At 56.3% G+C, this 16318-nt stretch overlaps 1 pseudogene; it reads right to left on the bottom strand.

The window, feature by feature from the left end:
• Positions 1–16318, bottom strand: part of LOC136607204 (zinc finger protein 420-like) — a 57640-nt pseudogene that overhangs the window by 8209 nt on the left and 33113 nt on the right.

The raw sequence follows: 16318 nt of genomic DNA, 5'->3' as shown, positions 1-16318 counted from the left end.
AGCAAGTGGGGTTCAGCACTTCTGTATGGCCATATTAATGCACTTTGTAATATACATCGTACATTAAATATGAGCACGCCGGAGCTGCCCCATTCAACAGAACAGAAGACCGGACAGCGCAAGCGCGTCTAGTCGAGGGAGAAGGCAGCTTCAGTCGGCGCCATGGAGACGGGGACGCCAGCACCGGAGGAGGTAAGTGAATAACTTCTGTATGGCTCATATTTAATGCACGATGTATATTACAAAGTGCATTAATATGGCCATACAGAAGTGCTGAACCCCACTTGATTTCGCGGGACAACCCCTTTAATCTCACTTCTGTATAAACTGTTGCTGGATCGTGAGATGGGGGACGAACTCCCGGGGTTTGGAGATGGGAAGAAGCTTCCCCACAGCTTTTTGGCAGAAGGCTTTTGCCCTAACTCACAAGGGGACAGCCTTCTCCAGATGTGGCACGGACATAGTGCTCACGTCTGAGATAGCAGGTCAGTCGCTCAGACAAAGATGGGTCTGCTGTGCTTTGTCCAAGCGGTCAGGCAGGTCATTTCGGGGGTTCTGGTGTTCTGCCTCTGGACTTGCTACGATCCACTGGGTGAAAGCGGTTAATACGCTTGCAAGATACGAGGAGAGGAGGGCGGAAGAGGAGATGGCCATGGAGGGGTTCTACGCAATTTCGCAGCCCTGGCTTGATTTCAGGATATCCCCCAGAGTTAAGGAGTGGATGGATCAGGGGGTCAACCACGACATAGGTTCGTCATCCTCCCTTATCTCCTCAGGAGTTAGGGGTGGTATGCCACCCTCCCTCTAGTGGGAGCCGTGGGGGCAGGAACATCTCCCTTGACACACTTGAATTGCAGTTTTTTGGGGTTTGGTTTTTTGTGTATGCATGCAGGGTTATATAGCTATGCCAAAGACTCATCCCCTACCCACCCGTCCCCCAACCCCTGCCCCTATCTACCCTATCCATGCTCTGTGTACCCCTTTTGCTAATTCTTTCTGTCTGTCCCCCTGTTTCCACTTTGTTTCTTACTCTATGGTTAGTTAGATTTTTTTCTCTTCAGTGTAAAATTGGGCAGAGATTTCCTAGCGGTAGGCTCCATGGTCAAGAGCCGGACTATTGTGAAAGTAAGAGCATCGTAAGATGCATAGATACTATCGCTGTAAAACAGTGCGCAGCGCATTGTGTGTCCTGCTCTCTTTGTCACAATAAAAACTTTTTGAACAAAAAAGTTTTAATGCGCAATTATTTAGGAAACCATTGGTTCTTTTAGACACGCCTACTCTGTGTTAAAATGACGCTCATGTGAAAGAGGCCTTAGACGACTCTGGAGCCCAGAACTGCATGTTCTAGATGAGGCGGCACTAATGATCTGTACAGCAGTAAGATTATGGCCATAACTGGGGAGTCAATGACTCCTCCAATACATGACAGGATTCTGTTAGCCTTAGAAGCAGCTGACTGGCATTGTGCTGATAGTCTGTGAGTTACATCTACACTGCAGGACTATACATTTATCCACACGGACTATCAATTACCAGTGGATGTCCGAACAGCCGGAAGGAGAACACAATCTATTATGTAACCAGAAGCCATTTGTAGCCGCTACCTACCACAGCCACCAATATCATCATATAGAGCGTACACGTCACTGCGGCCGAGAGGTTTACTATAAAGCTTCCATCCATCTATAGAGGATCTGCAGGAATCTCAGCTCCATCTACCTGATGATCCGGTGGGTCTTGGGAATATGGAGGACTGGGACATCTCTCTGGTGGATTTCTCTGACTGCATCCATCTATAGGAAATATATACAGTGACTGAATACATTGTCTATATGTGATGATCAGATGATGGGTGAGTCTAGGTGACCCTCATAGCTGATGTCTCCTCTATAATCAGGGAGGTCTCCTCTTACCCGGTGATGTGAGGGGCCGGTGGTCCTCCATCATGACGTCCTTGTACAGATCCTTGTGTCCTTCTACATACTCCCACTCCTCCATGGAGAAATAGACAGTGACGTCCTGACACCTTATAGGAACCTGACAACACAATATACAGTCATCACCCGGACCCTCCCTTGGCGTTATTGTATAATGTCCCACATTCCTGGCAGCACCCACCTCTCCGGTCAGCAGCTTGGTCATCCTGGTGGTAAGTTCTAGGAGCTTCTGCTCATGTATCAGTGAGTGAGGTGGAGGCTCGGTGATGGGGCTTGGGGTCCGGCTCCATCCTCCTGACACATGGGGGGCCACACACTCACCAGACTTCTTCACTACTGTGTAATCCTGTGTATGGAGAGACACTGATCACTACATGGAGTCTAAGAACCCTTCACCTTCCCAGTCATCACCTGCTGTAGTAATAGAGATAAGAGGGACTCATGTGAAACTCTCACCTCTCCGGTTAGCAAGGAGATGATCTCCAGGGTGAGCTCTAATATCCTGGAAGCCTTGTGGCTTCTGTCCTTCTCCATCCTCGGAGGGTCATTGATGAGAAGGACCATCGTGGTCTCAGGACAACTATAGTGGTGAGTCCTGTACCTGAGGAGCCTGAGGGAAGACAAGGAGGACTGAGAGCAGAATCACATCTGGAGGAACATCTTATAGGAAGTACAGGGACTCACTGACTGGTTATTATAGGACGACTCAGTGTATAACGGAGGGGACTTATACACCAGATTGCTAATCATAATTTATTCGTTTAATAATTCTACAACCATTTTTAAACACATCGGTGTGATATTCAGGATATAATTGGTCGTCACATATCTTCCCAATGTTATTATTCGGCACACAAACATTATTCCCAGGCCATAATTACCTTGATTATAATTAAGCATACTCGCTAAGGCAAACCACTCGAGCGAGTAGTGCCTTATGCGAGTACCTGCCTGCTCGTCTCTAAAGATTCGGCTGTCGGCGGGGGGCGGGGAGGAACAGAGGGGAGGAACAGAGGGGAGATGTCTCTCCAACTTCAGAATTCTTATGCCTGACAATTGGGGAACATTTTTTTTAATTTTACACCTCATTCACAAAGCCTTTCACCTCTGATTTAACCATATTTTTAATACTTTCTATTAAGGAAGGAGATTCTTCCACCACAATTGTATCTAAATATATACAGTAAAGAGCTATAGGATGAGCTCAAGGTCCAGATGAATTACATCCTAGGATACTAAAGGAAGCAGCGGAGGTAATTGCTGAACCACTCGCCATAATCTGTGAAAATCCCTGGAGAACAGGAGAAGTCCCAGAAGATTGGAAAAGGGCAAATGTCCCTATCTGCAGAAAAAGAAAGAAGGTGGATCCAGGAAACTACAGGCCTGTGAGCCTGACTTCTATACCGGTCTTTGAACAAATTATTAACTAGCATGTATGCAAGTACTTGGATGAGAATGGAGTAATTAACCAGAGCCAGTATGGGTTTGTAGCAAACAAGTCATGCCAGATGAATCTAATTTCCTTCTATGACAGAATCACCGACTGGGTTGATCAGGGACATACGGTGGATATAGTATATCTTGACTTTAGTAAAGCATTTGATAAAATGTCATACTATACTTAATGAAAACAAAAATTACCCAATTTGGGATTGACAAGGCAACTACTAGGTGGATTCACAACTGGCTGAGTGATCGTACTCAAAGAGTGGTCATAAATGGCTGCACATCCAAGTGGAAGAATGTATCAAGTGGGGGCCACAAGGCTCTGTCATAGGCCCAGTGTTGGTCAACATTGTTATAAATGATGTGGAGGAGGGAATTGTGGGAAACTGATCAAATTTGCCAATGACACAAAGCTAGGAGGGATAGCTAACACTAGGGAAGAGAGCGAGAGGATTCAAAAAGATCTAGAAAAGCTTGAACAGTGGGCGGCGACTAACAGAATGGTATTTAACTAGGAGGAATGCAAAGTCCTACATCTGGGCAAGAAGAATGAAGAAAGCACATACAGAATAGGAGGAATTGGGCTAAGCAGCAGCACATGTGAGAAATGCTTGGGTATACTAATAGATCATAGCCTGGACATGAGTCAACAGTGTGATGCAGCAGCCAAAAAGGCGAACACAATTCTGGGATGTATTAAGAGAAGCATAGAGTCTAGATCCCGTGAGGTCATTATCCCCCTCTACTCTTCCCCCTCGACCTCATCTGGAATACTGTGTCCAGTTCTGGGCACCCCACTTTAAAAAAGACATAGACAAACTGGAGCCAGTTCAGAGAAGAGTTACCAAGATGGTGAGCGGTCTGCAAATCATGTCCTATGAGGGACGGTTAAAGGATCTGGGAATGTTTAGCAGAAGAGAAGGCTGAGAGGAGACTTAATAGCGGTCTACAAATATCTGAAGGGCTGTCACAGTGCAGAGGGATCAGCCCTATTCTCATCTGTATAAGGCAAGACTAGAAGCAATGGGATGAAACTGAAAGGAAGGAGACACAGATTAGACAGTGAGGGTGTTACAACTTACACACTCACGAACTGGCGAATTCTGAAACGGAACTCTGAAATAGTGGACATGAATCATGGACTGATGACCAAAACACTTACCAAACATACCAGCACACATAGCCAGATGGCATAACTATAGGAGTACAAGGTATTGGTTCATGGATTGGCCAAGTCACTTAAGCCCACGAGCCCACATCAAGGGTCCTAGTTGTCTCGCATGTCCCTACTCTAAAAAGACAACTAACCCCAGGAAACCTGTCTTCAAGCGGAGCTATCGTCCCAATAAGGACGGCCCCGTGCTGGAACCTAAGGACCTAACTCGCCCAGAGATGGTAAACAATCCAAGCACCACAGGACACAGTTCACTCTCAGGTCTGTTTCAATTGGGCTACAAAATCGCACTTCGTAGCAATATGACATCGCTACAAAATGCATGTATGTGAAGCCCATGGTTTCCAATGCGTTCTTTCACATGAGAGATGTTTTCTATCTTGAAAGAAGGCATAGTTCTTGGGCTTCACATACATTAGTTTTGTAGTGATGTCAGATCGCTACAAAGTCGTGCGATTTTGTAGCAGTGTGAAAGAGGCCTAACAGCATGAAACGCATACTCAACTGAACAGGACTGTTCACACCGCGTGACTGGCAACCAACACACAGAACAACCAGCAAGAATGCAAACACAAGGGGGAATGAGAAAATCTACTCCCTGCAGCCAGAGGGAGGGGTGGTATATATGTGTAGTATGGTCCAGGTCCCAGAAACACAACCTAACAGAGGGTGATCAATGAGTGGAACAGGTTGCCATGGGAAAAATATTCAAGGGGTTTCTGAGAGACGCCATCGAAGAATACCTCAAGGAGAACAACAGAATAACTCCTCACCAGCATGGATTCATGAAGGGTCGATCATGTCAGACCAATCTGATCAGCTTCTATGATGAAGTAAGCTCTAGGCTGGACCTGGGAGAGTCTATGGATCTCGTATATCTGGACTTCTCTAAAGTGTTTGACATCGTGCCGCATAATAGGCTGATATATAAAATGAGAAGCTCGGATTGGGTGAAAATGTGTGTATTTGGGTAAAGAACTGGCTCAGAGCTAGAAAGCAGAGGGGGGTAATAAACGGTTCGTACTCTGATTGGGCCCTCGTTGCTAGTGGGGGCCACAGGGTTCAGTATTGGGCCCCATTCTGTTCAATATATTTATTAACGACCTGATAGAGGGGCTGCACAGCAAAATATCAGTATCTGCAGATGACACAAAATTATACAATATAATCAATGCAACGGAGGACAATGTGCGGCTACAAACGGACCGAGATAGGCCGGGGGCTTGGGCAGAAAAATGGCAAATAAAGGGCAATGTGGATAAATGTAAGGTTCTGCACATGGGCAGGAGGAACGGATGTCACCAATATACACTAAATGGGGTACAGCTAGGGAAAAGACCTGGGGGTACTAGTGGATTATAGATTTAACCGGAGCAACCAATGCCAGTCAGCTGCTGCAAAAGCTAATAAAGTTTTGGGGTGCATTAGAAGAGGTATAGGGGCGAAGGACGAGAACATTATTCTCCCACTATATAAGGCACTTGTCAGGCCTCACATGGAATACTGTGTACAGTTCTGGTCACCGGTGCTCAGGAAAGACGTTACAGTACTGGAGGGGGTTCAAAGAAGGGCAACTAAACTAATACATGAAATGAAGGGACTGGAATACCCAGAGAGGCACCAAAACTGGGATTATTCACCCCGGGTTGAAACAGGCTGAACTAGATGGACACCGCCTCCCTTCAGCCTTACATACTATGTAACGGCACCCGGTGGTCTCATCTCAGGGCCTTTGGGACCCCAGAACTCTGATCAAGACATAAATACTGCAGTGAGAATTAAGGACAGCATTTAAAGAGTTAACCGTCTGCTCAGCCTGAGCGTTGATCGCTGGCAGGTCCGACCCCCGGCCGTAATGGAGCGTTAAGTGGTTAAAAAATGATCATCCAGGGAAGCCCAACGTTTCTCAAGGACCTTCCTTATTTGGGCACGTGAGCTCGTAATAACGTTATAACGCACCTCCTGCGCCCCGAATTACCTTTCTTCTTCAGACAGTCCAAATGGGTGATTTTATTCATCCCATGGAAGGCGGAGCCAAGCACAGACTTCCAATTAAACGCTTTGGCGCTCTGCACACTGCGCCGTCAGGTCATGTGACAATGGCTGCTATGGTGCATTGACGCATAGTACACGGCGCAGGTGCGTGCCCTTATTTGGCGGTGCGCTGACGTCAATCGATCCGGTCAGCTGAAACCCAACATGGCGGCGAGATTTCGTCAAACGCGGCAACTGAAGATCATTCTTACAGTTACAGGACGCTTCGCTAGGCGACTAACTTGTACTTGTAGATGCGGAGATTCCAATGTACAGGGGGGTGAAAATATGGAAGACGCTGGTGGGGACGCCATTCTGTGTGCGCCATACTGCAAAGGGGACAAGTCTCCGAGCGGGTGGGGCCAACATGGGGGTCATTTTGAAAGCCGCCATCTTGGAACCAAGTTGATATTTTCCTCAAATTCTCTATCAAGACGCAGTTGTGACCCACATAAGGGGTTAACAGCGGGGCGAGGCTCCGTTATCGGTCACGGCCGGCGCTCGCTGCGGGGTCAGCTTCCCAGCCTCCACCAGGAGGTTCACATCCCGTAGTAGTAAGGGGTAATTCCCTGTGGAGGGTCTTACTGCTGAGAATGGTGTCCCATCAGCCCCTCACTGTGCGTCTGCCACACCCCGAGAATGGCGCGGTCACACAGAGGGGTTGGCGCTTCTACCCACTAATGCCGCCAGCCCCTCTGAGATGGATAGGGCAGTCTGGTGTGACTGCGGGGGTTCAGTGCGTCCCAGACCCTCGTTCTCTGATGCCACCAGCCCCTTTGACATGGATAGGACAGTCTGGCGTGACCGCGGGGGTTCAGCGCGCCCCGGACCCTCTCTCTCTGATGGCACCAGCCCCTTTGAGGTGGATAGGACAGTCTGGCGTGACCGCGGGGTTCAGCGCGCCCCGGACCCTCATTCTCTGATGCCACCAGCCCCTTTGAGGTGGATAGGCCAGTTTGGTGTGACCGCAGGAGGTTCAGCGCGCCCCGGACCCTTGTTCTCTGATGCCACCAGCCCCTTAGAGATGGATAGGACAGTCTGGCATGACTGCGGTGGTTCAGTGCACCCAGGACCCTCGTTCTCTGATGCCACCAGCCCCTTTGAGGTGGATAGGGCAGTCTGGTGTGACCACGGAGGTTCAGTGCGCCCCGGACCCCCGTTCTCTGATGCCACCAGCCCCTTTGAGGTGGATAGGACAGTCTGGTGTGACCTCGGGGGTGCAGCGCGCCCCGGACCCTTATTCTCTGATGCCACCAGCCCCTTTGAGATGGATAGGACAGTCTGGCATGACTGCGGGGGTTCAGCGCGCCCCGGACCCTCGTATTCTGATGGCACCAGCCCCTTTGAGGTGGATAGGACAGTCTGGTGTGACCTCGGGGGTGCAGCGCGCCCCGGACCCCCGTTCTCTGATGCCACCAGCCCCTTTGAGGTGGATAGGGCAGTCTGGTGTGACCACGGAAGTTCAGCGTGCCCCGGACCCTCGTTCTCTGATGGCACCAGCCCCTTTGAGGTGGATAGGGCAGTCTGGTGTGACCGTGGGGGTTCAGTGCGCTCGGGACCCCTGTTCTCTGATGCCACCAGCCCCTTTGAGGTGGATAGGACAGTCTGGTGTGAGCGTGGGGGTTCAGCGCGCCCCGGACCCTCGTTCTCTGATGCCACCAGCCCCTTTGAGGTGGATAGGGCAGTCTGGTGTGACCACGGAGGTTCAGTGCGCCCCGGACCCCCATTCTCTGATGCCACCAGCGCCTTTGAGGTGGATAGGACAGTCTGGTGTGACCTCGGGGGTGCAGTGCGCCCTGGACCCTTGTTCTCTGATGCCACCAGCCCCTTTGAGATGGATAGGACAGTCTGGCATGACTGCGGGGGTTCAGCGCGCCCCGGACCCTCGTATTCTGATGGCACCAGCCCATTTGAGGTGGATAGGACAGTCTGGTGTGACCTCGGGGGTGCAGCGCGCCCCGGACCCCCGTTCTCTGATGCCACCAGCCCCTTTGAGGTGGATAGGGCAGTCTGGTGTGACTGCGGGGGTTCAGCGCGCTCCGGACCCTCATTCTCTGATGCCAACAGCCCCTTTGAGGTGGATAGGACAGTCTGGTGTGACCGTGGGGGTTCAGCGCGCCCCGGACCCTCGTTCTCTGATGGCACCAGCCCCCTTGAGGTGGATAGGACAGTCTGGCATGACTGCGGGGGTTCAGCGTGCCCCGGACCCTCATTCTCTGATGCCACCAGCCCCTTTTGAGGTGGAGAGGACAGTCTGGCGTGACCGCGGGGGTTCAGTGCGCCCCGGACCCTCATTCTCTGATGCCACCAGCCCCTTTGAGGTGGATAGGACAGTCTGGCGTGACCGTGGGGGTTCAGCGCGCCCCGGACCCTCGTTCTCTGATGCCACCAGCCCCTTTGAGGTGGATAGGACAGTCTGGCGTGACCGTGGGGGTTCAGCGCGCCCCGGACGCTCGTTCTCTGATGCCACCAGCCCCTTTGAGGTGGATAGGGCAGTCTGGTGTGACCGCGGGGGTTCAGCGCGCTCCGGACCCTCATTCTCTGATGCCAACAGCCCCTTTGAGGTGGATAGGACAGTCTGGTGTGACCACGGGGGTTCAGTGCGCTCGGGACCCCTGTTCTCTGATGGCACCAGCCCCTTTGAGGTGGATAGGACAGTCTGGCGTGACCGCGGGGTTCAGCGCGCCCCGGACCCTCATTCTCTGATGCCACCAGCCCCTTTGAGGTGGATAGGCCAGTTTGGTGTGACCGCAGGAGGTTCAGCGCGCCCCGGACCCTTGTTCTCTGATGCCACCAGCCCCTTAGAGATGGATAGGACAGTCTGGCATGACTGCGGTGGTTCAGTGCGCCCAGGACCCTCGTTCTCTGATGCCACCAGCCCCTTTAAGGTGGATAGGGCAGTCTGGTGTGACCACGGAGGTTCAGTGCGCCCCGGACCCCCGTTCTCTGATGCCACCAGCCCCTTTGAGGTGGATAGGACAGTCTGGTGTGACCTCGGGGGTGCAGCGCGCCCCGGACCCTTATTCTCTGATGCCACCAGCCCCTTTGAGATGGATAGGACAGTCTGGCATGACTGCGGGGGTTCAGCGCGCCCCGGACCCTCGTATTCTGATGGCACCAGCCCCTTTGAGGTGGATAGGACAGTCTGGTGTGACCGCGGGGGTTCAGCGCGCCCCGGACCCTCATTCTCTGATGCCACCAGCCCCTTTGAGGTGGATAGGACAGTCTGGTGTGACCGCGGGGGTTCAGTGCGCCCCGGACCCTCGTTCTCTGATGCCACCAGCCCCTTTGAGGTGGATAGGGCAGTCTGGTGTGACCACGGAAGTTCAGCGCGCCCCGGACCCTCGTTCTCTGATGGCACCAGCCCCTTTGAGGTGGATAGGGCAGTCTGGTGTGACCGTGGGGGTTCAGTGCGCTCGGGACCCCTGTTCTCTGATGCCACCAGCCCCTTTGAGGTGGATAGGACAGTCTGGTGTGAGCGTGGGGGTTCAGCGCGCCCCAGACCCTCGTTCTCTGATGCCACCAGCCCCTTTGAGGTGGATAGGGCAGTCTGGTGTGACCACGGAGGTTCAGTGCGCCCCGGACCCCCATTCTCTGATGCCACCAGCGCCTTTGAGGTGGATAGGACAGTCTGGTGTGACCTCGGGGGTGCAGTGCGCCCTGGACCCTTGTTCTCTGATGCCACCAGCCCCTTTGAGATGGATAGGACAGTCTGGCATGACTGCGGGGGTTCAGCGCGCCCCGGACCCTCGTATTCTGATGGCACCAGCCCCTTTGAGGTGGATAGGACAGTCTGGTGTGACCTCGGGGGTGCAGCGCGCCCCGGACCCCCGTTCTCTGATGCCACCAGCCCCTTTGAGGTGGATAGGGCAGTCAGGTGTGACCGCGGGGGTTCAGCGCGCTCCGGACCCTCATTCTCTGATGCCAACAGCCCCTTTGAGGTGGATAGGACAGTCTGGTGTGACCACGGGGGTTCAGTGCGCTCGGGACCCCTGTTCTCTGATGCCACCAGCCCCTTTGAGGTGGATAGGACAGTCTGGTGTGACCGTGGGGGTTCAGCGCGCCCCGGACCCTCGTTCTCTGATGGCACCAGCCCCCTTGAGGTGGATAGGACAGTCTGGCATGACTGCGGGGGTTCAGCGAGCCCCGGACCCTCATTCTCTGATGCCACCAGCCCCTTTTGAGGTGGAGAGGACAGTCTGGCGTGACCGCGGGGGTTCAGTGCGCCCCGGACCCTCATTCTCTGATGCCACCAGCCCCTTTGAGGTGGATAGGACAGTCTGGCGTGACCGTGGGGGTTCAGCGCGCCCCGGACCCTCGTTCTCTGATGCCACCAGCCCCTTTGAGGTGGATAGGACAGTCTGGCGTGACCGTGGGGGTTCAGCGCGCCCCGGACCCTCGTTCTCTGATGCCACCAGCCCCTTTGAGGTGGATAGGGCAGTCTGGTGTGACCGCGGGGGTTCAGCGCGCTCCGGACCCTCATTCTCTGATGCCAACAGCCCCTTTGAGGTGGATAGGACAGTCTGGTGTGACCACGGGGGTTCAGTGCGCTCGGGACCCCTGTTCTCTGATGCCACCAGCCCCTTTGAGGTGGATAGGGCAGTCTGGTGTGACCGTGGAGGTTCAGCGCGCCCCGGACCCTCGTTCTCTGATGGCACCAGCTCCCTTGAGGTGGATAGGACAGTCTGGTGTGACCGCGGGAGTTCAGTGCGCCCCGGACCCTCGTTCTCTGATGGCACCAGCCCCTTTGAGGTGGATAGGACAGTCTGGTGTGACCAAAGGGGTTTAGTGCGCTCGGGACCCCTGTTCTCTGATGCCACCAGCCCCTTTGAGGTGGATAGGACAGTCTGGTGTGACCACGGGGGTTCAGTGCGCTCGGGACCCCTGTTCTCTGATGCCACCAGCCCCTTTGAGGTGGATAGGACAGTCTGGCGTGACCGCGGGGGTTCAGTGCGCCCCGGACCCTCATTCTCTGATGCCACCAGCCCCTTTGAGGTGGATAGGACAGTCTGGCGTGACCGTGGGGGTTCAGCGCGCCCCGGACCCTCGTTCTCTGATGCCACCAGCCCCTTTGAGGTGGATAGGACAGTCTGGCGTGACCGCGGGGGTTCAGTGCGCCCCGGACCCCCTTTCTCTGATGGCACCAGCCCCTTTGAGGTGGATAGGACAGACTGGCGTGACTGCGGGGGTTCAGTGCGCCCCGGACCCCCGTTCTCTGATGGCACCAGCCCCTTTGAGCTGGATAGGACAGACTGGCGTGACCGTGGGGGTTCAGCGCGCCCCGGACCCTCGTTCTCTGATTGTCCTATCCACCTCAAAGGGGCTGGTGCCATCAGAGAACGAGGGTCCGGGGCGCGCTGAACCCCCACGGTCACGCCAGTCTGTCCTATCCAGCTCAAAGGGGCTGGTGCCATCAGAGAACGGGGGTCCGGGGCGCACTGAACCCCCGCAGTCACGCCAGTCTGTCCTATCCACCTCAAAGGGGCTGGTGCCATCAGAGAAAGGGGGTCCGGGGCGCACTGAACCCCCGCGGTCACGCCAGACTGTCCTATCCACCTCAAAGGGGCTGGTGCCGTCTGGCGTGACTGCGGGGGTTCAGCGAGCCCCGGACCCTCATTCTCTGATGCCACCAGCCCCTTTTGAGGTGGAGAGGACAGTCTGGCGTGACCGCGGGGGTTCAGTGCGCCCCGGACCCTCATTCTCTGATGCCACCAGCCCCTTTGAGGTGGATAGGACAGTCTGGCGTGACTGTGGGGATTCAGCGCGCCCCGGACCCTCGTTCTCTGATGGCACCAGCCCCTTTGAGGTGGACAGGACAGTCTGGTGTGACCACAGGGGTTTAGTGCGCTCGGGACCCCTGTTCTCTGATGCCACCAGCCCTTTTGAGGTGGATAGGACAGTCTGGTGTGACCACGGGGGTTCAGTGCGCTCGGGACCCCTGTTCTCTGATGCCACCAGCCCCTTTGAGGTGGATAGGACAGAGTGGCGTGACTGCGGGGGTTCGGTGCGCCCCGGACCCCCGTTCTCTGATGGCACCAGCCCCTTTGAGGTGGATAGGACAGACTGGCGTGACCGTGGGGGTTCAGCGCGCCCCGGACCCTCATTCTCTGATGGCACCAGCCCCCTTGAGGTGGATAGGACAGTCTGGCGTGACTGCGGGGGTTCAGCGAGCCCCGGACCCTCATTCTCTGATGCCACCAGCCCCTTTTGAGGTGGAGAGGACAGTCTGGCGTGACCGCGGGGGTTCAGCGCGCCCCGGACCCTCATTCTCTGATGCCACCAGCCCCTTTGAGGTGGATAGGACAGTCTGGCGTGACCGTGGGGGTTCAGCGCGCCCCGGACCCTCATTCTCTGATGCCACCAGCCCCTTTGAGGTGGATAGGGCAGTCTGGCATGACCGCGGGGGTTCAGCGCGCCCCGGACCCTCATTCTCTGATGCCACCAGCCCCTTTGAGGTGGATAGGTCAGTCTGGCATGACCGCGGGGGTTCAGCGCGCCCTGGACCCTCGTTCTCTGATGCCACCAGCCCCTTTGAGGTGGACAGGGCAGTCTGGTGTGACTGCGGGGGTTCAGTGCGCCCCGGACCCCCGTTCTCTGATGGCCCAGCCCCTTTGAGGTGGATAGGCCAGTCTGGTGTGACCGCGGGGGTTCAGCGCACCCCGGACCCTCGTTCTCTGATGCCACCAGCCCCTTTGAGGTGGATAGGACAGTCTGGCATGACCGCGGGGGTTCAGCGCGCCCCGAACCCTCGTTCTCTGATGCCACCAGCCCCTTTGAGGTGGATAGGGCAGTCTGGTGTGACCAAGGAGGTTCAGCGCGCCCCGGACCCTCATTCTCTGATGCCACCAGCCCCTTTGAGGTGGATAGGACAGACTGGCGTGACCACGGGGGTTCAGTGCGCTCGGGACCCCTGTTCTCTGATGCCACCAGCCCCTTTGAGGTGGATAGGACAGTCTGGTGTGACCGTGGGGGTTCAGTGCGCTCGGGACCCCTGTTCTCTGATGCCACCAGCCCCTTTGAGGTGGATAGGACAGTCTGGTGTGACCGTGGGGGTTCAGCGAGTCCCGGACCCTCGTTCTCTGATGGCACCAGCCCCCTTGAGGTGGATAGGACAGTCTGGCGTGACTGCGGGGGTTCAGCGAGCCCCGGACCCTCATTCTCTGATGCCACCAGCCCCTTTTGAGGTGGAGAGGACAGTCTGGCGTGACCGCGGGGGTTCAGTGCGCCCCGGACCCTCATTCGCTGATGCCACCAGCCCCTTTGAGGTGGATAGGACAGTCTGGCGTGACCGTGGGGGTTCAGCGCGCCCCGGACCCTCGTTCTCTGATGCCACCAGCCCCTTTGAGGTGGATAGGACAGTCTGGCGTGACCGCGGGGGTTCAGTGCGCCCCGGACCCTCGTTCTCTGATGGCCCAGCCCCTTTGAGGTGGATAGGCCAGTCTGGTGTGACCGCGGGGGTTCAGCGCACCCCGGACCCTCGTTCTCTGATGCCACCAGCCCCTTTGAGGTGGATAGGGCAGTCTGGTGTGACTGCCGGAGGTTCAGTGCGCCCCGGACCCCCGTTCTCTGATGGCACCAGCCCCTTTGAGGTGGATAGGACAGTCTGGCATGACCGCGGGGGTTCAGCGCGCCCCGGACCCTCATTCTCTGATGCCACCAGCCCCTTTGAGGTGGATAGGACAGTCTGGCATGACCGCGGGGGTTCAGCGCGCCCCGAACCCTCGTTCTCTGATGCCACCACCCTTTTTGAGGTGGATAGGGCAGTCTGGTGTGACCACGGAGGTTCAGCGCGCCCCGGACCCTCATTCTCTGATGCCACCAGCCCCTTTGAGGTGGATAGGACAGACTGGCGTGACTGCGGGGGTTCAGTGCGCTCGGGACCCCTGTTCTCTGATGCCACCAGCCCCTTTGAGGTGGATAGGACAGTCTGGTGTGACCACGGGGGTTCAGTGCGCTCGGGACCCCTGTTCTCTGATGCCACCAGCCCCTTTGAGGTGGATAGGACAGTCTGGTGTGACCGTGGGGGTTCAGTGCGCTCGGGACCCCTGTTCTCTGATGCCACCAGCCCCTTTGAGGTGGATAGGACAGTCTGGTGTGACCGTGGGGGTTCAGCGAGTCCCGGACCCTCGTTCTCTGATGGCACCAGCCCCCTTGAGGTGGATAGGACAGTCTGGCGTGACTGCGGGGGTTCAGCGAGCCCCGGACCCTGATTCTCTGATGCCACCAGCCCCTTTTGAGGTGGAGAGGACAGTCTGGCGTGACCGCGGGGGTTCAGTGCGCCCCGGACCCTCATTCGCTGATGCCACCAGCCCCTTTGAGGTGGATAGGACAGTCTGGCGTGACCGTGGGGGTTCAGCGCGCCCCGGACCCTCGTTCTCTGATGCCACCAGCCCCTTTGAGGTGGATAGGACAGTCTGGCGTGACCGCGGGGGTTCAGTGCGCCCCGGACCCTCGTTCTCTGATGGCACCAGCCCCTTTGAGGTGGATAGGACAGACTGGCGTGACTGCGGGGGTTCAGTGCGCCCCGGACCCCCGTTCTCTGATGGCACCAGCCCCTTTGAGGTGGATAGGACAGACTGGCGTGACCGTGGGGGTTCAGTGCGCCCCGGACCCCGTTCTCTGATGGCACCAGCCCCTTTGAGGTGGATAGGACAGACTGGCGTGACTGCGGGGGTTCAGTGCGCCCCGGACCCCCGTTCTCTGATGGCACCAGCCCCTTTGAGGTGGATAGGACAGACTGGCGTGACCGTGGGGGTTCAGTGTGCCCCGGACCCCGTTCTCTGATGGCACCAGCCCCTTTGAGGTGGATAGGACAGTCTGGCGTGACCGCGGGGGTTCAGTGCGCCCCGGACCCTCATTCTCTGATGCCACCAGCCCCTTTGAGGTGGATAGGCCAGTCTGGTGTGACCGCGGGGGTTCAGCGTGCCCCGGACCCTCATTCTCTGATGCCACCAGCCCCTTTGAGGTGGATAGGACAGTCTGGTGTGACCGCGGGGGTTCAGCGTGCCCCGGACCCTCATTCTCTGATGCCACCAGCCCCTTTGAGGTGGATAGGGCAGTCTGGCATGACCGCGGGGGTTCAGCGCGCCCCGGACCCTCATTCTCTGATGCCACCAGCCCCTTTGAGGTGGATAGGGCAGTCTGGCATGACCGCGGGGGTTCAGCGCGCCCCGGACCGTCATTCTCTGATGCCACCAGCCCCTTTGAGGTGGATAGGTCAGTCTGGCATGACCGCGGGGGTTCAGCGCGCCCCGGACCCTCGTTCTCTGATGCCACCAGCCCCTTTGAGGTGGATAGGACAGTCTGGCGTGACCGCGGGGGTTCAGTGCGCCCCGGACCCCCTTTCTCTGATGGCACCAGCCCCTTTGAGGTGGATAGGACAGACTGGCGTGACTGCGGGGGTTCAGTGCGCCCCGGACCCTCGTTCTCTGATGCCACCAGCCCCTTTGAGGTGGATAGGACAGTCTGGCGTGACCGTGGGGGTTCAGCGCGCCCCGGACGCTCGTTCTCTGATGCCACCAGCCCCTTTGAGGTGGATAGGGCAGTCAGGTGTGACCGCGGGGGTTCAGCGCGCTCCGGACCCTCATTCTCTGATGCCAACAGCCCCTTTGAGGTGGATAGGACAGTCTGGTGTGACCACGGGGGTTCAGTGCGCTCGGGACCCCTGTTCTCTGATGCCACCAGCCCCTTTGAGGTGGATAGGACAGTCTGGTGTGACCGTGGG

Source organism: Eleutherodactylus coqui, chromosome 1 (genome assembly GCF_035609145.1).
Source record: "Eleutherodactylus coqui strain aEleCoq1 chromosome 1, aEleCoq1.hap1, whole genome shotgun sequence".
In the NCBI taxonomy this organism is placed as follows: Eukaryota; Metazoa; Chordata; class Amphibia; order Anura; family Eleutherodactylidae; genus Eleutherodactylus; species Eleutherodactylus coqui.
This window is presented reverse-complemented; position numbering and strand designations above follow the sequence as displayed.